General features: G+C 37.3%; 1 long non-coding RNA gene across 1 annotated transcript; it reads right to left on the bottom strand.

Moving 5' to 3' along the window:
* Window positions 1-3,226: 3,226 nt before the first annotated feature.
* LOC115417503 (uncharacterized) lies at window positions 3,227-11,658 on the bottom strand. The gene is made up of 3 exons (XR_003935173.1): window positions 11,647-11,658; window positions 10,797-10,805; window positions 3,227-3,503 (listed from the first exon to the last, which is right to left on the bottom strand). It is a non-coding gene; the product is annotated as an uncharacterized LOC115417503 (long non-coding RNA).
* Between the last annotated feature and the right edge of the window lie 4,085 nt (window positions 11,659-15,743).

Genomic DNA, 15,743 nt, shown 5'->3' with positions numbered 1-15,743 from the left:
CAGCTCTGAGTTTTTGTCTGAAAAAGAAAATGTAATGATACCATAATACTATGAACTTAAACAATGAGCCTTATATTTTATTCAGTGAGTGATGCAGTCTGTGGATAAATAGTATTGATTTGTTGGTTTTGGTAGCTGTAAGTGTGCTGGGGTACATGATATCCTCCTGCTGTTGAGAGTTTAGAATATCAATTCCACATGGAACCTCTTTAAACTCCATAGCGTAGAACTCAAATCCTCCTCAAACTCATCATATATCATCCTCTGCCTAAGTATTTTGAGGAATTAATATCAGAGCCATCTTGCTTGACTACAATGGAATCCTATTCACTAAACTGAGGACAGCAATGAAAGCCTGTCTTTCTAGAACAGGGGTGTCAAACTCATTTTGGTTCAGGGGCCATATTTAGCTCAATTTGATTTCAAGCGGGCCAGACCAGTAAAATAATGACTTAATAACCTATAAATAATGATAAATCCAAGTTTTTCCTTTTTGTTTCAGAACAAAAAACCTCCCAGTTACATTATGATAATGCTTACATTTTACAAAAAAGTTGTGAATAACCTGAAAAAAACAGAAATTTCATTTGAAAAATTAGTGCAATTTTAACAATAATATGCCTCAACTTATTATTTATACATGTACATTACACACAGTGTTACATAAACATTTAGTAACAGGCAGAATATTGTTAAAATTTTGGAGTTTGGAACTAAAATTTGAACAATTACTACAATATTACATCTCTTCTTATTAACACAAATCCAGATCACAGTCGATCCATAAATGCACAAAACATTTAATAACAGGCAGAATATTGTTAAAATTGCACATTTCAGGTTGTTCATCTTTTTTTTAAATTTATGTATTTATTTGCATTTTATTGTGAAAGAATAGTTTTGTAAATGCAAATATTTTCACAGTGTAATGTTGGTTTTTTCGCTTAAATTTTTCACAAAGAAAATTTGTAGTTGTCATTATTTATGGGTTATTGTGTTGTTATTTTTACTGTAGGTCACATTGGTCTGTTTTTGGAACCTGAACCAAAATGATTTGGACAGCCTTGACTGTTCAAATTAATTTTTGCACTTTCATCCTGCAGGCCGGAATGGAACCTTTGGCGGGCCAGATTTGGCCCCAGGGCCGCATGTTTGACACCTGTGTTCTAGAAGATCAATCAACAACTGGGCTTAAGGTTTACTCAGTAGGGCTGAATCATTTACAATTAAATCACTTGTTGCTTCTTTAATTACCCCACCCCCCGAAGGGGAGGCAAGGGGTATTGTTTTTGGTTCGGATTGTTTGTTTTTAAACAAACGTACATTGAATTCATACCAAATTGGCTTTGTACATACCCAGTGACCCAGCATAGATGTAGTTGTATTTTGGGAAAAGTACGTCAAAGTTCCAATTTTTATGAATTTTTTTAAGTCTTTTTTTCTCCCATTTACTTATAATGGCTGGAATTTCAAATGTCTATAAAAACTTCAAATAGTTTCAATTTACTTCAAACTTGCCACACATATAGAGGTAATTGATGTGCTGACATCAGCACATGCATAGACATGATGACATCAGCTGGATCGATGCCAAAATAAGCTACAATACGTCTAAGGGGTGAGGTTTGTTGTGCCTGGCACCACTTGTTGTCTTTGAACTTCTTGTAAATGTGGTTGTTGTCCAGTCACTAAATCTCAGCTTCTTCTGCACCTTCTGGTTTTTGGTGCTCCACCTGGCAGGTAGCATCAGTATTGTGGAGAGTATGGCGGTCAGCCAAGGCCAAAAACATTAATAGAGACAAAGTTTGACGTGTTAATGTGTTCCACTGCCAACATCAAGAGCACCGCAGGACAAACCCATGAGTGAAGAATGTGAGAAAGAGGTTGGCACAGAATAGGAAAATCATAGAGGTGGTGGGAAAAATGGTCAGTGGGGAAAAAAAAGACAAGGAAAAACATGTGTTCAAATGGGAGGGGTCAAGGAATAAGAAACAAGGTGAGGGGGTTGAGCAGAGAATAGTGCATTTTAGAGAAGAAGAAAATAAGATGGAGAAAATGGTGAAGCTGCATAAGGAACATGATCCATCCACTATGAGAATGATGTAAACAAGTATGTCTGGCAACTGGGGATGCACATACGTCTTCAAACATTGTTTTGTCCTTGATGAACCAAACATTTAGAGATATTCTACAGCCATAATAACCTTCAGGTGCTATTGACAAAGCAACTATAATCAAGAGCCCAGTCTATAATTACAGCTTACCTAAGGCTTAAAGGTCATCACTAGCTGTCTTTTAGATACAATACATGCAAAGTGGTATGTCCTTGACAGTGATTTTAATGTATCCAGTCAATATAGATTAATTTGCAAGTGACAATATGGGCTGGATTATGCACTTGGCTTGACTGCAGAAGGCATGTGGAGAACATCCACTTTTCCTCAAATGTGGGTTCATAATTTTTCTGTTTATTGTTCTCTATTCAGAGTTAATAGAAAAATGCATTGTGTCTGATTTTCAATAGTTGTAATGAAAAAAAAAAAAAAACAGTCGAGATAGGAATAAATACTGAGACTCCTCTTAATCTTCGGCGTGCAGCCCACATTAGCTTCCCATAAGCAATGGCACTTTTGTATCCAGACCTTCAACTTGGCACCCTTTGCTGTGTTGATTAATTCTAATTTTAAGACAATGATGAGCCTGCCACCGAATCAATGTGTCAGTGTTAATTGGAGTTTCTTGGCTTTCGTGTTAATTTGCCCCCTCCAGCTCTAATTGGGTGCTGACAGCCAATGCGTTTCTCTGTGGCTCTGAAATGAGGGTGATGCTGTCTTATTGTTGGGTTTGAGTTGTACACAAAGTGCCCGGGGGTGACAGTGATGGTAAAGTGTGTTGTTGCAGTAAGTTTTTAACATGTTGCTATTGTTCGCTGGAAAATACATTATTCATAATTTAGTAATTCAGTCGCTGCCTGCTGTGATTTCCATTCACTAAAACGCTGCTAAAATTAGCAAAGGATGTACATGTTTTTTAGTGCAGTGTACAATTAAAGCACAATGGAGCTGAATTCCAGAACCTTTAAAGGCTCAACGTGGAAGGTAGTGCTGTCTATTCTGAAAGGTCTTAGGCTACGTTCAGACTGCAGGCAAATGTGGCCCAAATCCGATTTTTTTTGCCCATATGTGAATTATATCCCATCTGTTAAAGACAGGTTGAACAGCACAAATTTTTTCAAATTCGACCCAGGCTACTTTGATATGTGGTCCTAAATCTGATTCGTATCTGATATTTTGCAATGTGACTTCAGTCTGAAAAGCCAGGTTGCATTTATCCGACCTTAACGTCAGTAAAATGCAACAAATATCACAATTGTGTCCCAGGAGGAGGAGTGATGGGGAAAACATATTTACTTTCGTAAACACAGTGCTTGCCTGTGTGGTCACGTATTACGTCAGGACCTCTTTTGTGCATGCGGGTCACTTCAGGGTCGCATTCAGTTCATACTCAAACTGATAGACGTTGCATTTAATGTGTAATATGAACGAGCACACAAAAAAATCAGATTACACCAAAAAAATCTGAATTGTGCATTAAGACCTGCTGTCTGATCATAGCCTTAGTCTCAAATGCATTTTCTCAGACAAACAGAACCAGTCAAGACCACAGATGTTGGGTATTAATACATTTGTGGTGCTGATTTATTTGTGAAGTTGTAAAAGTTTTTGCCAATTCTTGACTGGACTTTCCACAGAGCGCCCTCTTCTGCTTATTCAATGGCAAGGGAATCATGTCATCTCTTTACGACTAATTATTTTTTACTATTACTTGCAGTATCTGCACAGAACCATAACTGGTACCATTACAGTCTCACTCTAACCCATTGGTTTTGTCCACAGTGTATATTGTATATTTTGAAACTTTATCTTACTTGTTTATTTATCTTTTTTTTTTTTTTTTTTTTTTTTACAGCATGCTTCTTACCTACTCTTTGTTTTATGTATGCACCAAACCACTGAAGCAGATTCCTAGTAATGTGAACCCTGTTGACTGACATGACAATAAACATGATTCTGCTTCTGATTTTCTTGTACCGTATCAGTCTGTAATAATTCAAAGTCCTGGTTTGCTCTAATACCTGTGCTGGGTATCTCGTCTAGTCTTGGTTTGGCCCTACCTTGGTCATTCGTCTCAACTTGGTCCCAATTCCTTAAGGTCTTGGTCTTGTCCCGGTCTTTATGCACTCATAACTTGGTCTCAGTTTTTGGGGGTTTGATTACAACACCAGTGGAACATTTCCACATGTCCATGTACTTTGTGTTTGGGCATTTTCATACAGCATACTTGAGTCCGTATCCGAGCACGCTGGACCCCCAAGTCCACTTAATTTTATCCATGTGAATGCAACCGTTCCCTGCTTGAGTACCGTGCGCAAGTCCAGTTGAGAGGGTAGTCCTGGGTCCGGATTACCCGTACTCCAGCACGGTTGCTGTCTGAATGAGATTCGTGCACGAGTCCGGACGTAACCTAATCACCAGTCTAACAACGGAAGTGGGTTAATCACCACGAGACCATAGATGGCGCTCCTGTTGTCTCCTGAAAAAGCCCCAGATCTGCGCAGCACGGGCTGGTGTTATCGACCGAACCACTCAGTGAGATATCGGGGACAACGAAGGTCGCTCTGCTTCTCTTTGCCTCAAACAGGCTAACAGGTAGGTAAGGGTTCGTCTTCTTCTGACTTCTGCATTTGTAGGATAGCGACAGAATTCCTTCCACACTGCCACCTACTGTTTCGGGACAGTAATACCCATTCGTACTCGGGCACAGGCTGCGGTATTTGCTTGTGAATGCAACATCTGTGGGAAAGGTGTAAACGTATCAAAGTACAGTACAGACTCGAGTACAGTGTGAAAACGCCCTTTGTGTTTTGTGCAGTCCTTTCATTGACGTCAGCTAACTCCATTTCCAAGCCAACAGTCATCTTGGTCACCTACATCCCAAAAAATCCATGTCTTTACGGATTAGATGTAGATTTTAACTGTGGTCATATTTCCAAGAACATCCTTAACTCTCAGTCCTGAGTTCTTCACTGCCTCTCTTCTGCTCCTCTACAGCTGCAGCGCCATCATTAGCTTAGATGTACAGTCGGGTAACATTAAAATAACAACTTCCACTACATCAGAGTCCAAAACAAAATTCATGCATGTTCATGGATTCAAATATCTTCAATATTGAACCTTTAATAAATATTTCATGAAAGAAAAGTATCTGTTTGCTCATCTGTTTCCCATTTCCCATCCTCAGCATATAAAGTGAACTTCTGGCCTCCAAAATTACAGCTGATGCAGTTTTCATCACCAAGTTGGAACTATATTAAAGACAGTGTTGGGGAATAGCAGACAATAAGTGTTTACAATATGAAACATAAATAGGTGAATTTACATAACCACAAATCAGAATACAGTCTTATACACTACAAACAAAAATAGGATAGTTTTAATTTTTGGGCTATTTTTTTCAGTTGGGATTCTTGCACTGCGCTTTTTACTTTTTTGTGTGTGAACTGAATTGAAATACATTTTTTAATGACCAGACATAGTTTTATTTACAAATGGCATAAATGACAAAAAAAAAAAAAAAAAAAATCCTTAACTTTTTGTTTGTAGTGTATGATCAATGGATAATTGAGTACGTTTGCATTATTCACACTGATACCCAAAAGGCATCACCTTCCCAGAGGTTGTATGTTTGATTGGTTAGTAAACCTGTTATTATTTATGTTTCATCTTTTTTGGTGATTCTTATTTTGTAGTGAAAATGCTTTTTCCAGTGCTGTTCTACTTTAAAGGGGTCATATTTTGCTAAACCTACTTTTATTAGTCTTGGGTACATTTATTTGTGTATTTGGACCCTAATAGTTCCAGAAGTTTGAATTTGAACCCTCCAGGTGCTGCAAAGTTATCTTTATATTCATTCTGGCAAAAATCAGGTGGATTTCTACAACCTGTTTTAATTCCTACCTAATTTGGTATGTGTATAAGTAGTTACATCACAGCATTTGCACATATAAGGTCAAGACTTCCGGCGAACATTTCTCCGAGTACAACATAATTGTTTGTCAGCAGCAGTCGTTGTAGTAAAAAACGGAAAATATGTCCAAACTTCGAGCCGATTACCTAAAATATTCAGTTGTTGGTTGAACGGAACAGAGCAGCATTGCCAACAACCTGGAGGGGGTGGGGTTTGAAGTGGCTCATTTGCATTTAAAGGGCCAGCGCTCAAAACAACCTTTCTGGTGTCATTACTCAGAAACAGGGTTGAAGATGGACCTGTAGAGTTGAATTAATGAAGAATTCAGACCCAAGCAGAGCATTTACAGTTTATGTAGACCACAGGGAAATGTTTTAAAATGTATGATTCCATTAATAAAAAAAAAAAAAAGTGCAAAAATATCACTCCTTTAAGATAATTAATTCACAGTAAATAAAATGCACTTCTAAAACAACTGAAAACACAATGTTCTTCTATGGAATTGAACATTTGTTTTTATTTTCATCTTTGTTTTTTTGGCTTTCACTTTAACTTCACACTGTGCAAAACAAAAGGTCAAGGAAAAACTAGATCTCCTTCATTTTTGCCAGAAAAAATATCATGCTGCTTTTGTGTTTCCATTTCGTTTGACCTTCCGTCTCTACAGAGAGTGTTCATACATACATTGATAGTGACTCCAGGGTTCAGTCTTCTTTATGTAACTGTTTTTTGTTCCAGATTGGGTCACAGTGTCACATGAAATAATAATAATAATGTAAACCTCCATTTAAAGGACAAATTTTACCCCCTTTTTTTTTTGTAAAAAACTAAGCAAAATAAAACACTGGATGGTTTCATTGAATACTGCTCCTCCTCAGTCCTCACTTCTCTCTCCTCTTGGAGTGTTGTGGGTTGTATTTACATGCAGACACCTTGTTCTGCTGTTGTTTGGTATATTTCTTGGTGTGGATCATTCTGTGAGCAGTGTTAATTTTGAGAACAAATTACTTTTTTAATTAACTTAATTTTTGTAACTCGCTTTTTATTGTTTTTTCTTTCTTTTCACCCATTAAACATTTTACAGTGATACAACAGGATATAGTTATAAGAAAATATATCAATAAAAATATGAAAATCAAATAAAACAACAAACAAGAAAAAACTGCAAAAAAAACCAAACAACAAAAACAACAAATTCTGATGTAGTCTTAGTCATAGTCTTTTGACTAAAATGCTACTTATTCTCAGTGATATTTCACATGTATGTCATGGGAATTGCATTCATTTGATCTCACTTATATTTTAGTCAACTACCATCTAAGGATATTAAGTTAACTGATCTACAGCAGGAAAATGTAAAAGTACATGACAGATGATTGGGTTTTACTATTTGTCTGAGATAATGTTGTATTTCAAGAGTTCAGTGATGAGGTACAGTTCTTTTCTTGATGTTGCATAAAGAAAACCTGTAAACCTAAAACCTACAACTAAGAAAATTTCAGTGTGAGATTGTAGCTTATGAGAGACACATAGCGTCCCTGTTACCACGGCAACTCATGTACCTGCTGGATGTGACAGCTCCAGAGGAGAGAACAGAAGTCGTGGTGATTGAGATGATTCATGGTTATAAATTACAGTCTAACAGATTTGGAAATTCTATGTCTCCCAATGATTGCTCTGAATAAAGGCTCAGACAAGACTAGTTAGACTATAGACTCCATGGACACGATCTGTCCTTCTATTATCAGTGAATCACTTATGAATATCTGTCACTGCACCAAAAATGAAAGCTTTGGTGCACGAAAACTGCAGAAAAACATACTGGCTGTCCCCTTAAATAAAGTCTTATCTTTTCTTATGTTATCTTTCTGTATGGCATTACGAATATCTGCTCCTCACGATAGCTCAGTGTTTTTCAAATGGGGTCGCCTGAAATTTCCAGTAATTGATTAAAAAAATAACTTCCTAATAAACAATATATGGTGAGTTGAGAGAAACAATCAAAATACATAAAAGACATGACAAACTGAAGCTGAAACTGAAGCACTGTGGTACTGTTTATCTTTCAAATGTTCATTGTGGTCGGTTTCAGATGCTGCAGCTCTTTCATAATTCATAGTTTGAGTTCTTGTTTGTTCAGTATTAATTGTCAGCCTTGTAAATCCAAGCTGGACTGACTGTACATATCCTGACCAAGGAAAATAAAATTCTCACTTTGTGCAGTAATCTACACCTGGCTTTTCTGCCTCCATCCATAATAACACTGGTCAACAACAAATTTATTGTTTAAGTTTTTTGAGCTGATTGAGGATAATTTTGGTGTGCTGAATCCAATAATCACATTAATTTTGCTCAATCAGGTCGACTTTCTGAACTATGCTACATATTGGCTTTTTAACATTTTTGCTTACATTTATGGGCATTTTCACATCATATGATACAAAATTCTTTCATATTTCTTGCAATAAATGTTCTGAGTTCTGAAGATTTTACTTTTCAATTCAATTCAATTCAACTTTATTTGTATAGCCCAATATCACAACAAGGTTATCTCAAAGGGCTTTACAGAGTCAGTTAGAGTAAACAACAGTCAAATGAACAGCAAGAAAATGAGTAGTGTCCAGGGCATCCCCCGTCCTTAGACCCTCCTTCTCGGCAAGGAAAAACTCAAAACCCAGTGGGAAAAGGGAGAAACCTCGGGGAGAACCACAGTGAAGGAGAGATCCACTCCCATGGACGGACAGGCTATAGATGCACCAGGACTGATACTGGACTGATACTTTTGCCAATTTATGATTAATGGTTGTTTTAATATTACAGGTGAATGAAATGGCTTCGACTAGAAGATCTTGCAAAAATAAGCCTGACGTATTCTGCTACATCTGTGGTGAATACACCATTGTACCTAACAGGAATCCTGTTAGAAAATGATTTTTTTTTCTCTTAAAACCTATTTTGGGTGAGAACTATATAAAAAATCAACTGATAAAGTCACAAAAATGTAATCAATTTTGTGAGAAGATCAAATTTTTCAAAATCAAATTAGCAAAAAAAAACCTGACCTGATTGAGAAAAACAGATGTCATTTTTGGATTTAGCGGTGCAAAATGGTCCTAATTCAGTTGAAAAAACCTAGACAACTTGCAAAAAACATTTTTTGTAACCCAGTGTAATATACATTATATAGACTAAATGTCATCTAAAATTAACGTTTATTTGCAACATAGTATAGTGAACTATTACATGATCAAAAACAACTTAATTTTCACAGAAGAAAAAAAAAATCTCTGTTTTGAAATTTGTGGGGTCACAAGCTAAAAAAGTTTGGGAACCACTGCTTGAGCTATAAACATCACTAAAGACATTATCTTTTGACCTGTTACCCTCTGGCATAAATAAGACTTTGATCACAATGTTTGTTTGTTTGTTTTTTTTGTCATTTTTGTAATTATCTACTTATTTTATTGTTTTAACTGGTGTTTGAACAGGGTTTCAGCAGGTATCAGCAAATCTAATTTAATGCTTTTTAATACCTGTAGTTAATTAATTGTCACCATATGTTCACTGTTGTTTATGTATATATTTCTTTCTTTGAGTTTTTTTTATTTATTTATTTATTCATTTACCAGCACAACGAAGAAACTGTAAAAGATTATATGTGGATTTGTATGCGTGTATGTGTACTTGTATATTGTGGGTATATGTATAAACGTATGTAGGTATGTATGTGTATATGGATGAATGAGTATGCGTGTGTGTGAATTGATATATAAATATAAAAGACTAACAGAAAAGGAAGAGGGACATATATATTATTAATAATATTTTTAAGGAGAGGGGGTGGGATTAAATAAGTTGCACTTCTTCCCACCCCTTTTCGGGCATGTAAATGGAACTATTGTGCTGTTCTTCTGTCTAAGATTGTTATGATTGTTGATATTTGTATTATTATGTATGTTTTGCTTGTTCGCATATATGTTAAATTTCATTGCATGTTCGGAATCAATCAACCAATTAACCAATCAATCAGTGCCACTTTAAACAAATTTAATGCCCGTGTCCAACTGCAGATACAATTTAATATATAGTTTTATGACAGTTTACCGTCGACAGGATTTAACCTGGTTCTGAATAGTTCTGCTGAAACTTACATTTCCCCATTTTTCCAACATTTGCTAATATTCCCTCCACTCTGTCGCCACAGCATGAGCACGCTCACAGCACGTTGCATTCCAAGCATCCTGTGTTGTTACTTCGTGTATCAGCCATAAACAATAGCCAATTAAAGGGTTCCGCCTGTCAATCATCACACTATACTTCCAACCAAAATTATTAAATGTTTATATAATTAAAATAAATTATGAATAATTGCTTTTTAATGCCATTTAAGGCCTTAATTTTTTACAAAATCTATTTAATGCTTTTTAATGGCCCGCAGAAACCCTGTTGAAAATGTGACAATTGTAAGATGCTTTTTTTTTTTTTTCTAGTGGCACCATATGGCGTAGCTCTATAAACTTCCTTGTATTTTTGGAATACATTGACAAGAGAAATGCTCCGTTCTATTATAACTGTCAGCTGTGTGAGTCTCAAGCTAAGAGTGTGTGCGAGTTGTTCTGCACTGTTCTGTGTGTTTACCTGCATGAACTTTCGAGATGACTCATCTGCAAATATTCCTTCAAGGACAGATGTGGTTTACAGTGCGTTTAGTTTCTTTGACATGAGATGGAAAACTTAACCTCACATTAACACCTTATACTTTAAGAGACCTGTAGGGACTCCTGTTATTCTTTGCTGGCTTTGTTGATAACAGCGACAGTATATTTTCATTATAGTTTTTTGTCATAACTTTTATTTTTTAGTTATCGTTTTTGTTGAAGTCTTAAAAAATACGACTTTGCACCTACACAACAGTGGCATTCACATTGTGTGGGCATAACAGTATAAACTTCACAACTGCAGTTTCCTTTTTTTTCCTGCTTTGTTTGTTGCAGGTCTGTCTGGGAAACAAAACTCAGGGCAAAGTATTTTTACAAAGCTGTTTGGTTTATATAATTAGAAGACCTCTCAACCGCCACGGACAGGAATAATGCTCCATGTACTTTAGTTATATTTATTTAGAGCATTTCATGAAAGTGTGGACATTAATTTGTGCTTTAGAACATAAATATTGTGAGACAATCAAAAATAATGTTCTCTTTTTCCATGTCATGGCTCTTTTTCTGGCTGCTTGATATTTGTTGGCTGCTACTGTGTCTTATTGTTCATTAGGTGGAGAGGAGTGGGAGAAAGTTTAATGGTCAAGCAAGTATTTTTACACTTCTTTACCTTAAATAAACTGCAAATATGCTTTTGTCTTCCACAGTATAGTGCAGCAGTCTTCAGTCAGCAGGGTTACCCACCACCTTTTGCATAACAACAAGGATAGGTGGAGCGTGGACATTATCCTGGATGATTTTATGTGTTGTGACGTTTAGTGCTTAATTTGTAAATCAGGAGTTCCCTGACTGTAGAGAGGGTACTGCGGGTCAGGGGGAAAGAAAAGGCCATGGAATGCATCAAAAAAGTCCACAGCGCCTGGAGCTCTTTGGACAACACCTAGGTGCCGGCCGTTAAAACTAATCAAAACTGTCATAACAAGCAAAGCTTTTTCTGTCTCCATTCAATAATCAGAGCATCCACACTAATCAGTCAATCAACAGGGGGTGGTGTGTAGAACAGCTGCTTATGGCTGCTCCCTCTCGTCTACTGTCCCTGTCATTTCCCTTCTGTCTGCAGATGGATACAGTGGGGGGAGTGGAGGATGGACTTAGGGCTAAAATTTCTATTTACAACCATGAAAAGCCTTGAACAGGGTAAGAAACCAACCTGAAGAACCATGTGTTTTAATCTGTGTATCATTCGTTCATTCGTTTTTCAATTTGAAACCAAAAACAAAAAAAACAGCTTTTTTTTTTTCATTTTCAAAACCAGAATGAAAAATGGAGAAGAGTTCGTTTTTCCATTTCCCGATTTTGTGCTCAAATGAAAAATGGAAAAAATGACCGTTTCATCCGATTTTGCTATTTTCAATATAGTTAAGTAGTGATGCACTGATACCGATACGAGTATTGGCATCGGCTCCGATACTCAGTGTGTGTACTCGTACTCATTAAAGTAATCCGATACAAATGCACTGATACCACCTACGGCCGTGTGACATTCCCAGTTCAGTGCAGCAGGTACGAGGAGGAGGAATAATGTGTGGGGAGTGTGAAGAGTGTGGAGATTTTCAAAATAAATGACAGTGATAAAAGTAACGCTGACTGCAAATAACATTAACGACACAGACAGATACAGACGCAGCGTTCTGTCCGTCCTCTGCGTACATTCCATCCGTTTACCAGGTGCTGGCGGATGAGTACCCAGAATGAGAATATCAGCGGATGTACGGAGCGGTGCGGACTGCCGCCAACAGAAGTGAAAACCAAACTTATCGCTCATTTCTCTTTTCTCTACCTGCTGAAGCTAAACTTTTAAACCTTACCAGCAAAAACACTGCAATATTAGTATCACATTAGTGCTACCTCTGTCGTCTTCATGTTTGTTATTACTGACTTTCTTCTTCTCAAAAAACTTTATTCTTCTTCATGGTATTTGTCCAGTATGATTAATTCAGAGCGGCGCCCCCTGGTGGATTAAGTGAGAAACGCTCATTCCAACACATTAAATGTCAGCAGCAGCACTTTGTTCCAGTCAGACTAATGACAACGACAATAAAGCACATTTACAAAAGGAACTAAGAACTGGAATGGGATTATTAAGTACTTGTATCGGTACTCGGTATCGGCAAGTACTCAAATGTAAGTACTCGTACTCGGTCTAGAAAAAAGTGGTATCGGTGCATCCCTATAGTTAAGTTGTCTGACCCAGAAGTAGTCGTTACTACGGGAAAAAAATAAACAAACGGTCCAGCTCTGGTCCAGCTCCGCACATTTGCACTCTTCTGCTGTTTATATTTTCTTTAATGCTGGTGAATGTCATTTTATTTGACTTCATTAATGCCTCCAACTCCCACATGGCTGCATCGTGCCCTGCAGGAAGCCGGCCTACAGGCTCTGAGCACCGGCTCCTGTCTGGATCAACCACTACTGGCCCACTGACTGAGAAAATGAGAGCCGGATTTATATTTTTTCATAAAACAGTATAAAATAAGTAAAAAAAAAAAAAAGTGATGCTGTTTTTCCGAATTAACGAGATACTGTTTTCTGAAAAAAATTAAATTCGGCTCTGTTTTTCTGAATTGAGCCCCTGATGTCTACTTTTAAAGTCCAGTGTACCCCTATGCTGGGGCACAGTAAAGGGGGGTGACATAACAAATTCACGAGCCCATCATTCCCAGGGGGCCCAGTGGATATAGGTTAGAAGTTGTGAAAATGCTGTGTAAGCTCTGGAGTAAAAGAGAGGCGTAGAAGCCAGGAGTCAGATGTCCAAAGTTAAGTTTCAGTTTCGATTTCACGCCAGTTGTGGTTCTTACATGAAACGCACCCCTATACCCCCAGTTCATACACAGCGTACATACCCCTCCACCGCTCTGATGACACATGTAGAGATAATTAATCTTCTGAAGAGCCCACAATGTTTACCTTCCATGGGGTCCACAATTGGTAGCGGCACCCCGGCCCCAAAGTCACAGGTGTCAAACATGCGGCCCAGGGGCCAAATCCGACCTGCCAAAGGGTCCAGTCCGGCCCTTGGGATGAATTTGTGAAATGCAAAAATTACACTAAGATATTAACAATCATTTTAGTTCAGGTTCCACATTCAGACCAATTCAATCTAAAGTGGGTCAGAGCAGTAAAATACTGTCATAATAACATATAAATAATGACAACTCCAAATATTTCTTTTGTAAATGTAAATATTTTCATCTATTTACACTAAAACAAAGTATAATTTTACAAAAAATGTGAATAACCTGAACAAATATGAACAAATTGAAATGTCTTAAGAGAAGTAAGTACAAATTTTACCAATATTCTGCCTGTTACTCAGTGTTTTGTGTATTTGTAGATCCACTGTGATCTGGAAGTTATAATGTACATGTGAAAATGGTAAAGTGAGGCAGAATATTGTTAAAATTACACTTATTTTTTCAGTTTGTTCATGTTATTCACAACTTATGAAAATATAGTTTGTAGATGTAAACCTTTTTCATAATGTAAATGTAGTTTTTTTGCTCTAAAACAGAAAAAAGTTTGGAGTTGACATTATTTATATATTATTACCTCCGCCAAGGAGGTTATGTTTTTGCCAGGGTTTGTTTGTTTGTTTGTCTGTCCGTTAGTGTGCAACATAACTCAAAAAGTTATGGACAGATTTGGATGAAATTTTCAGGGTTTGTTGGAAATGGGATAAGGAAGAAATGATTAAATTTTGGTGGTGATCGGGGGTGGGGGGGCCCACGGGGGGGGCCACGTTTGTCTGTCCGTTAGTGTGCAACATAACTCAAAAAGTTATGGACAGATTTGGATGAAATTTTCAGGGTTTGTTGGAAATGGGATAAGGAAGAAATGATTAAATTTTGGTGGTGATCGGGGGTGGGGGGGCCCACGGGGGGGGGGGGGGGGGGGGGCACTGATCAGCCTTGGCGGAGGTCTGCGCTCTCCGAGTGCTTCTAGTTTATTATGTGGACCAGGAGGCATTGTTAAGTCGGTAGAAACCTCAGTAAGTGCTCAGTGTAGCGGCACAAGTTTGTAGACTTCACACAAAAATGGTTTGTGTCGTATTTCATGTTGTAACTGTTTTTGCATTTTCTCTGTTTTCGTCAATCTTACTTTAGCCCTTCCCACATTTTTTTGTGTTGTCAAGCGTAAGCCCAACCTGATTTGACACATTGTTTTATGCGTTGGAGTATTCCTAATATATGACGAGTCAGAGTTAAAAATGTGTTGCAGACCCTCATATATCACTGTATGAGTTTAATGCTTCTAACTTTAATGCAAAAAAAGGCAGACCACCTAACTTTAAATATTCTTTTTCTTCCCGTTCTTCTATTAATGTTACTATTATTACTATTATTAATTTTAATAACGATACCCATTTTAGGATCTCGGATGGAGGCCTCTAGATAAATGTCATCCTGCTGCTACTGAAGACAAATTTATTAAGTGATGTTGAACTTTACCGAATGTCTAATTATCCTGTTTCAAGCCATCAGCTAAACTGAAAACATCCATATATCATCATTCAGAAGAATTAGTCTCCTATATTCGGCAGCATGGTGTGTAACCTTAAAAATCTCTCTACTTTGAATTCTCCAGGCTATTTCACTGTAAGGTAATAACACCTCTGCTATCAAGACAAACAGGTGTGGGTTTAAAGCAGCTTCCATGCAACCTTTAGGAGTGCTGATAACAGAATTATGAGACTAATCAGAAGATCATACTTCATTCCCATCTGAAAAGTGTGCAACAAATAAAATCCTATCAGACTGACCTTTGTAAGAGCAGGCTGTGGTGTAATGTAGAAAAATTCAATTCTCAACTCCTGAGTGGACGATTACAGAAGCAATAAAGCAGCTTGTTCATCAGAAACAGGCAGAAATATTCAAATTTGACATTTGAATCTAGATGTTTTACATTTGCAGTCGAGCATCCGGCTTTGATGAGATGCATGGAATACTAAACGACCAACCAGGAGAGTATGGTTAAACCAATATGTCAGCTAATTCCTCT

Source organism: Sphaeramia orbicularis, chromosome 4 (assembly GCF_902148855.1).
Source record: "Sphaeramia orbicularis chromosome 4, fSphaOr1.1, whole genome shotgun sequence".
In the NCBI taxonomy this organism is placed as follows: Eukaryota; Metazoa; Chordata; class Actinopteri; order Kurtiformes; family Apogonidae; genus Sphaeramia; species Sphaeramia orbicularis.
This window is presented reverse-complemented; position numbering and strand designations above follow the sequence as displayed.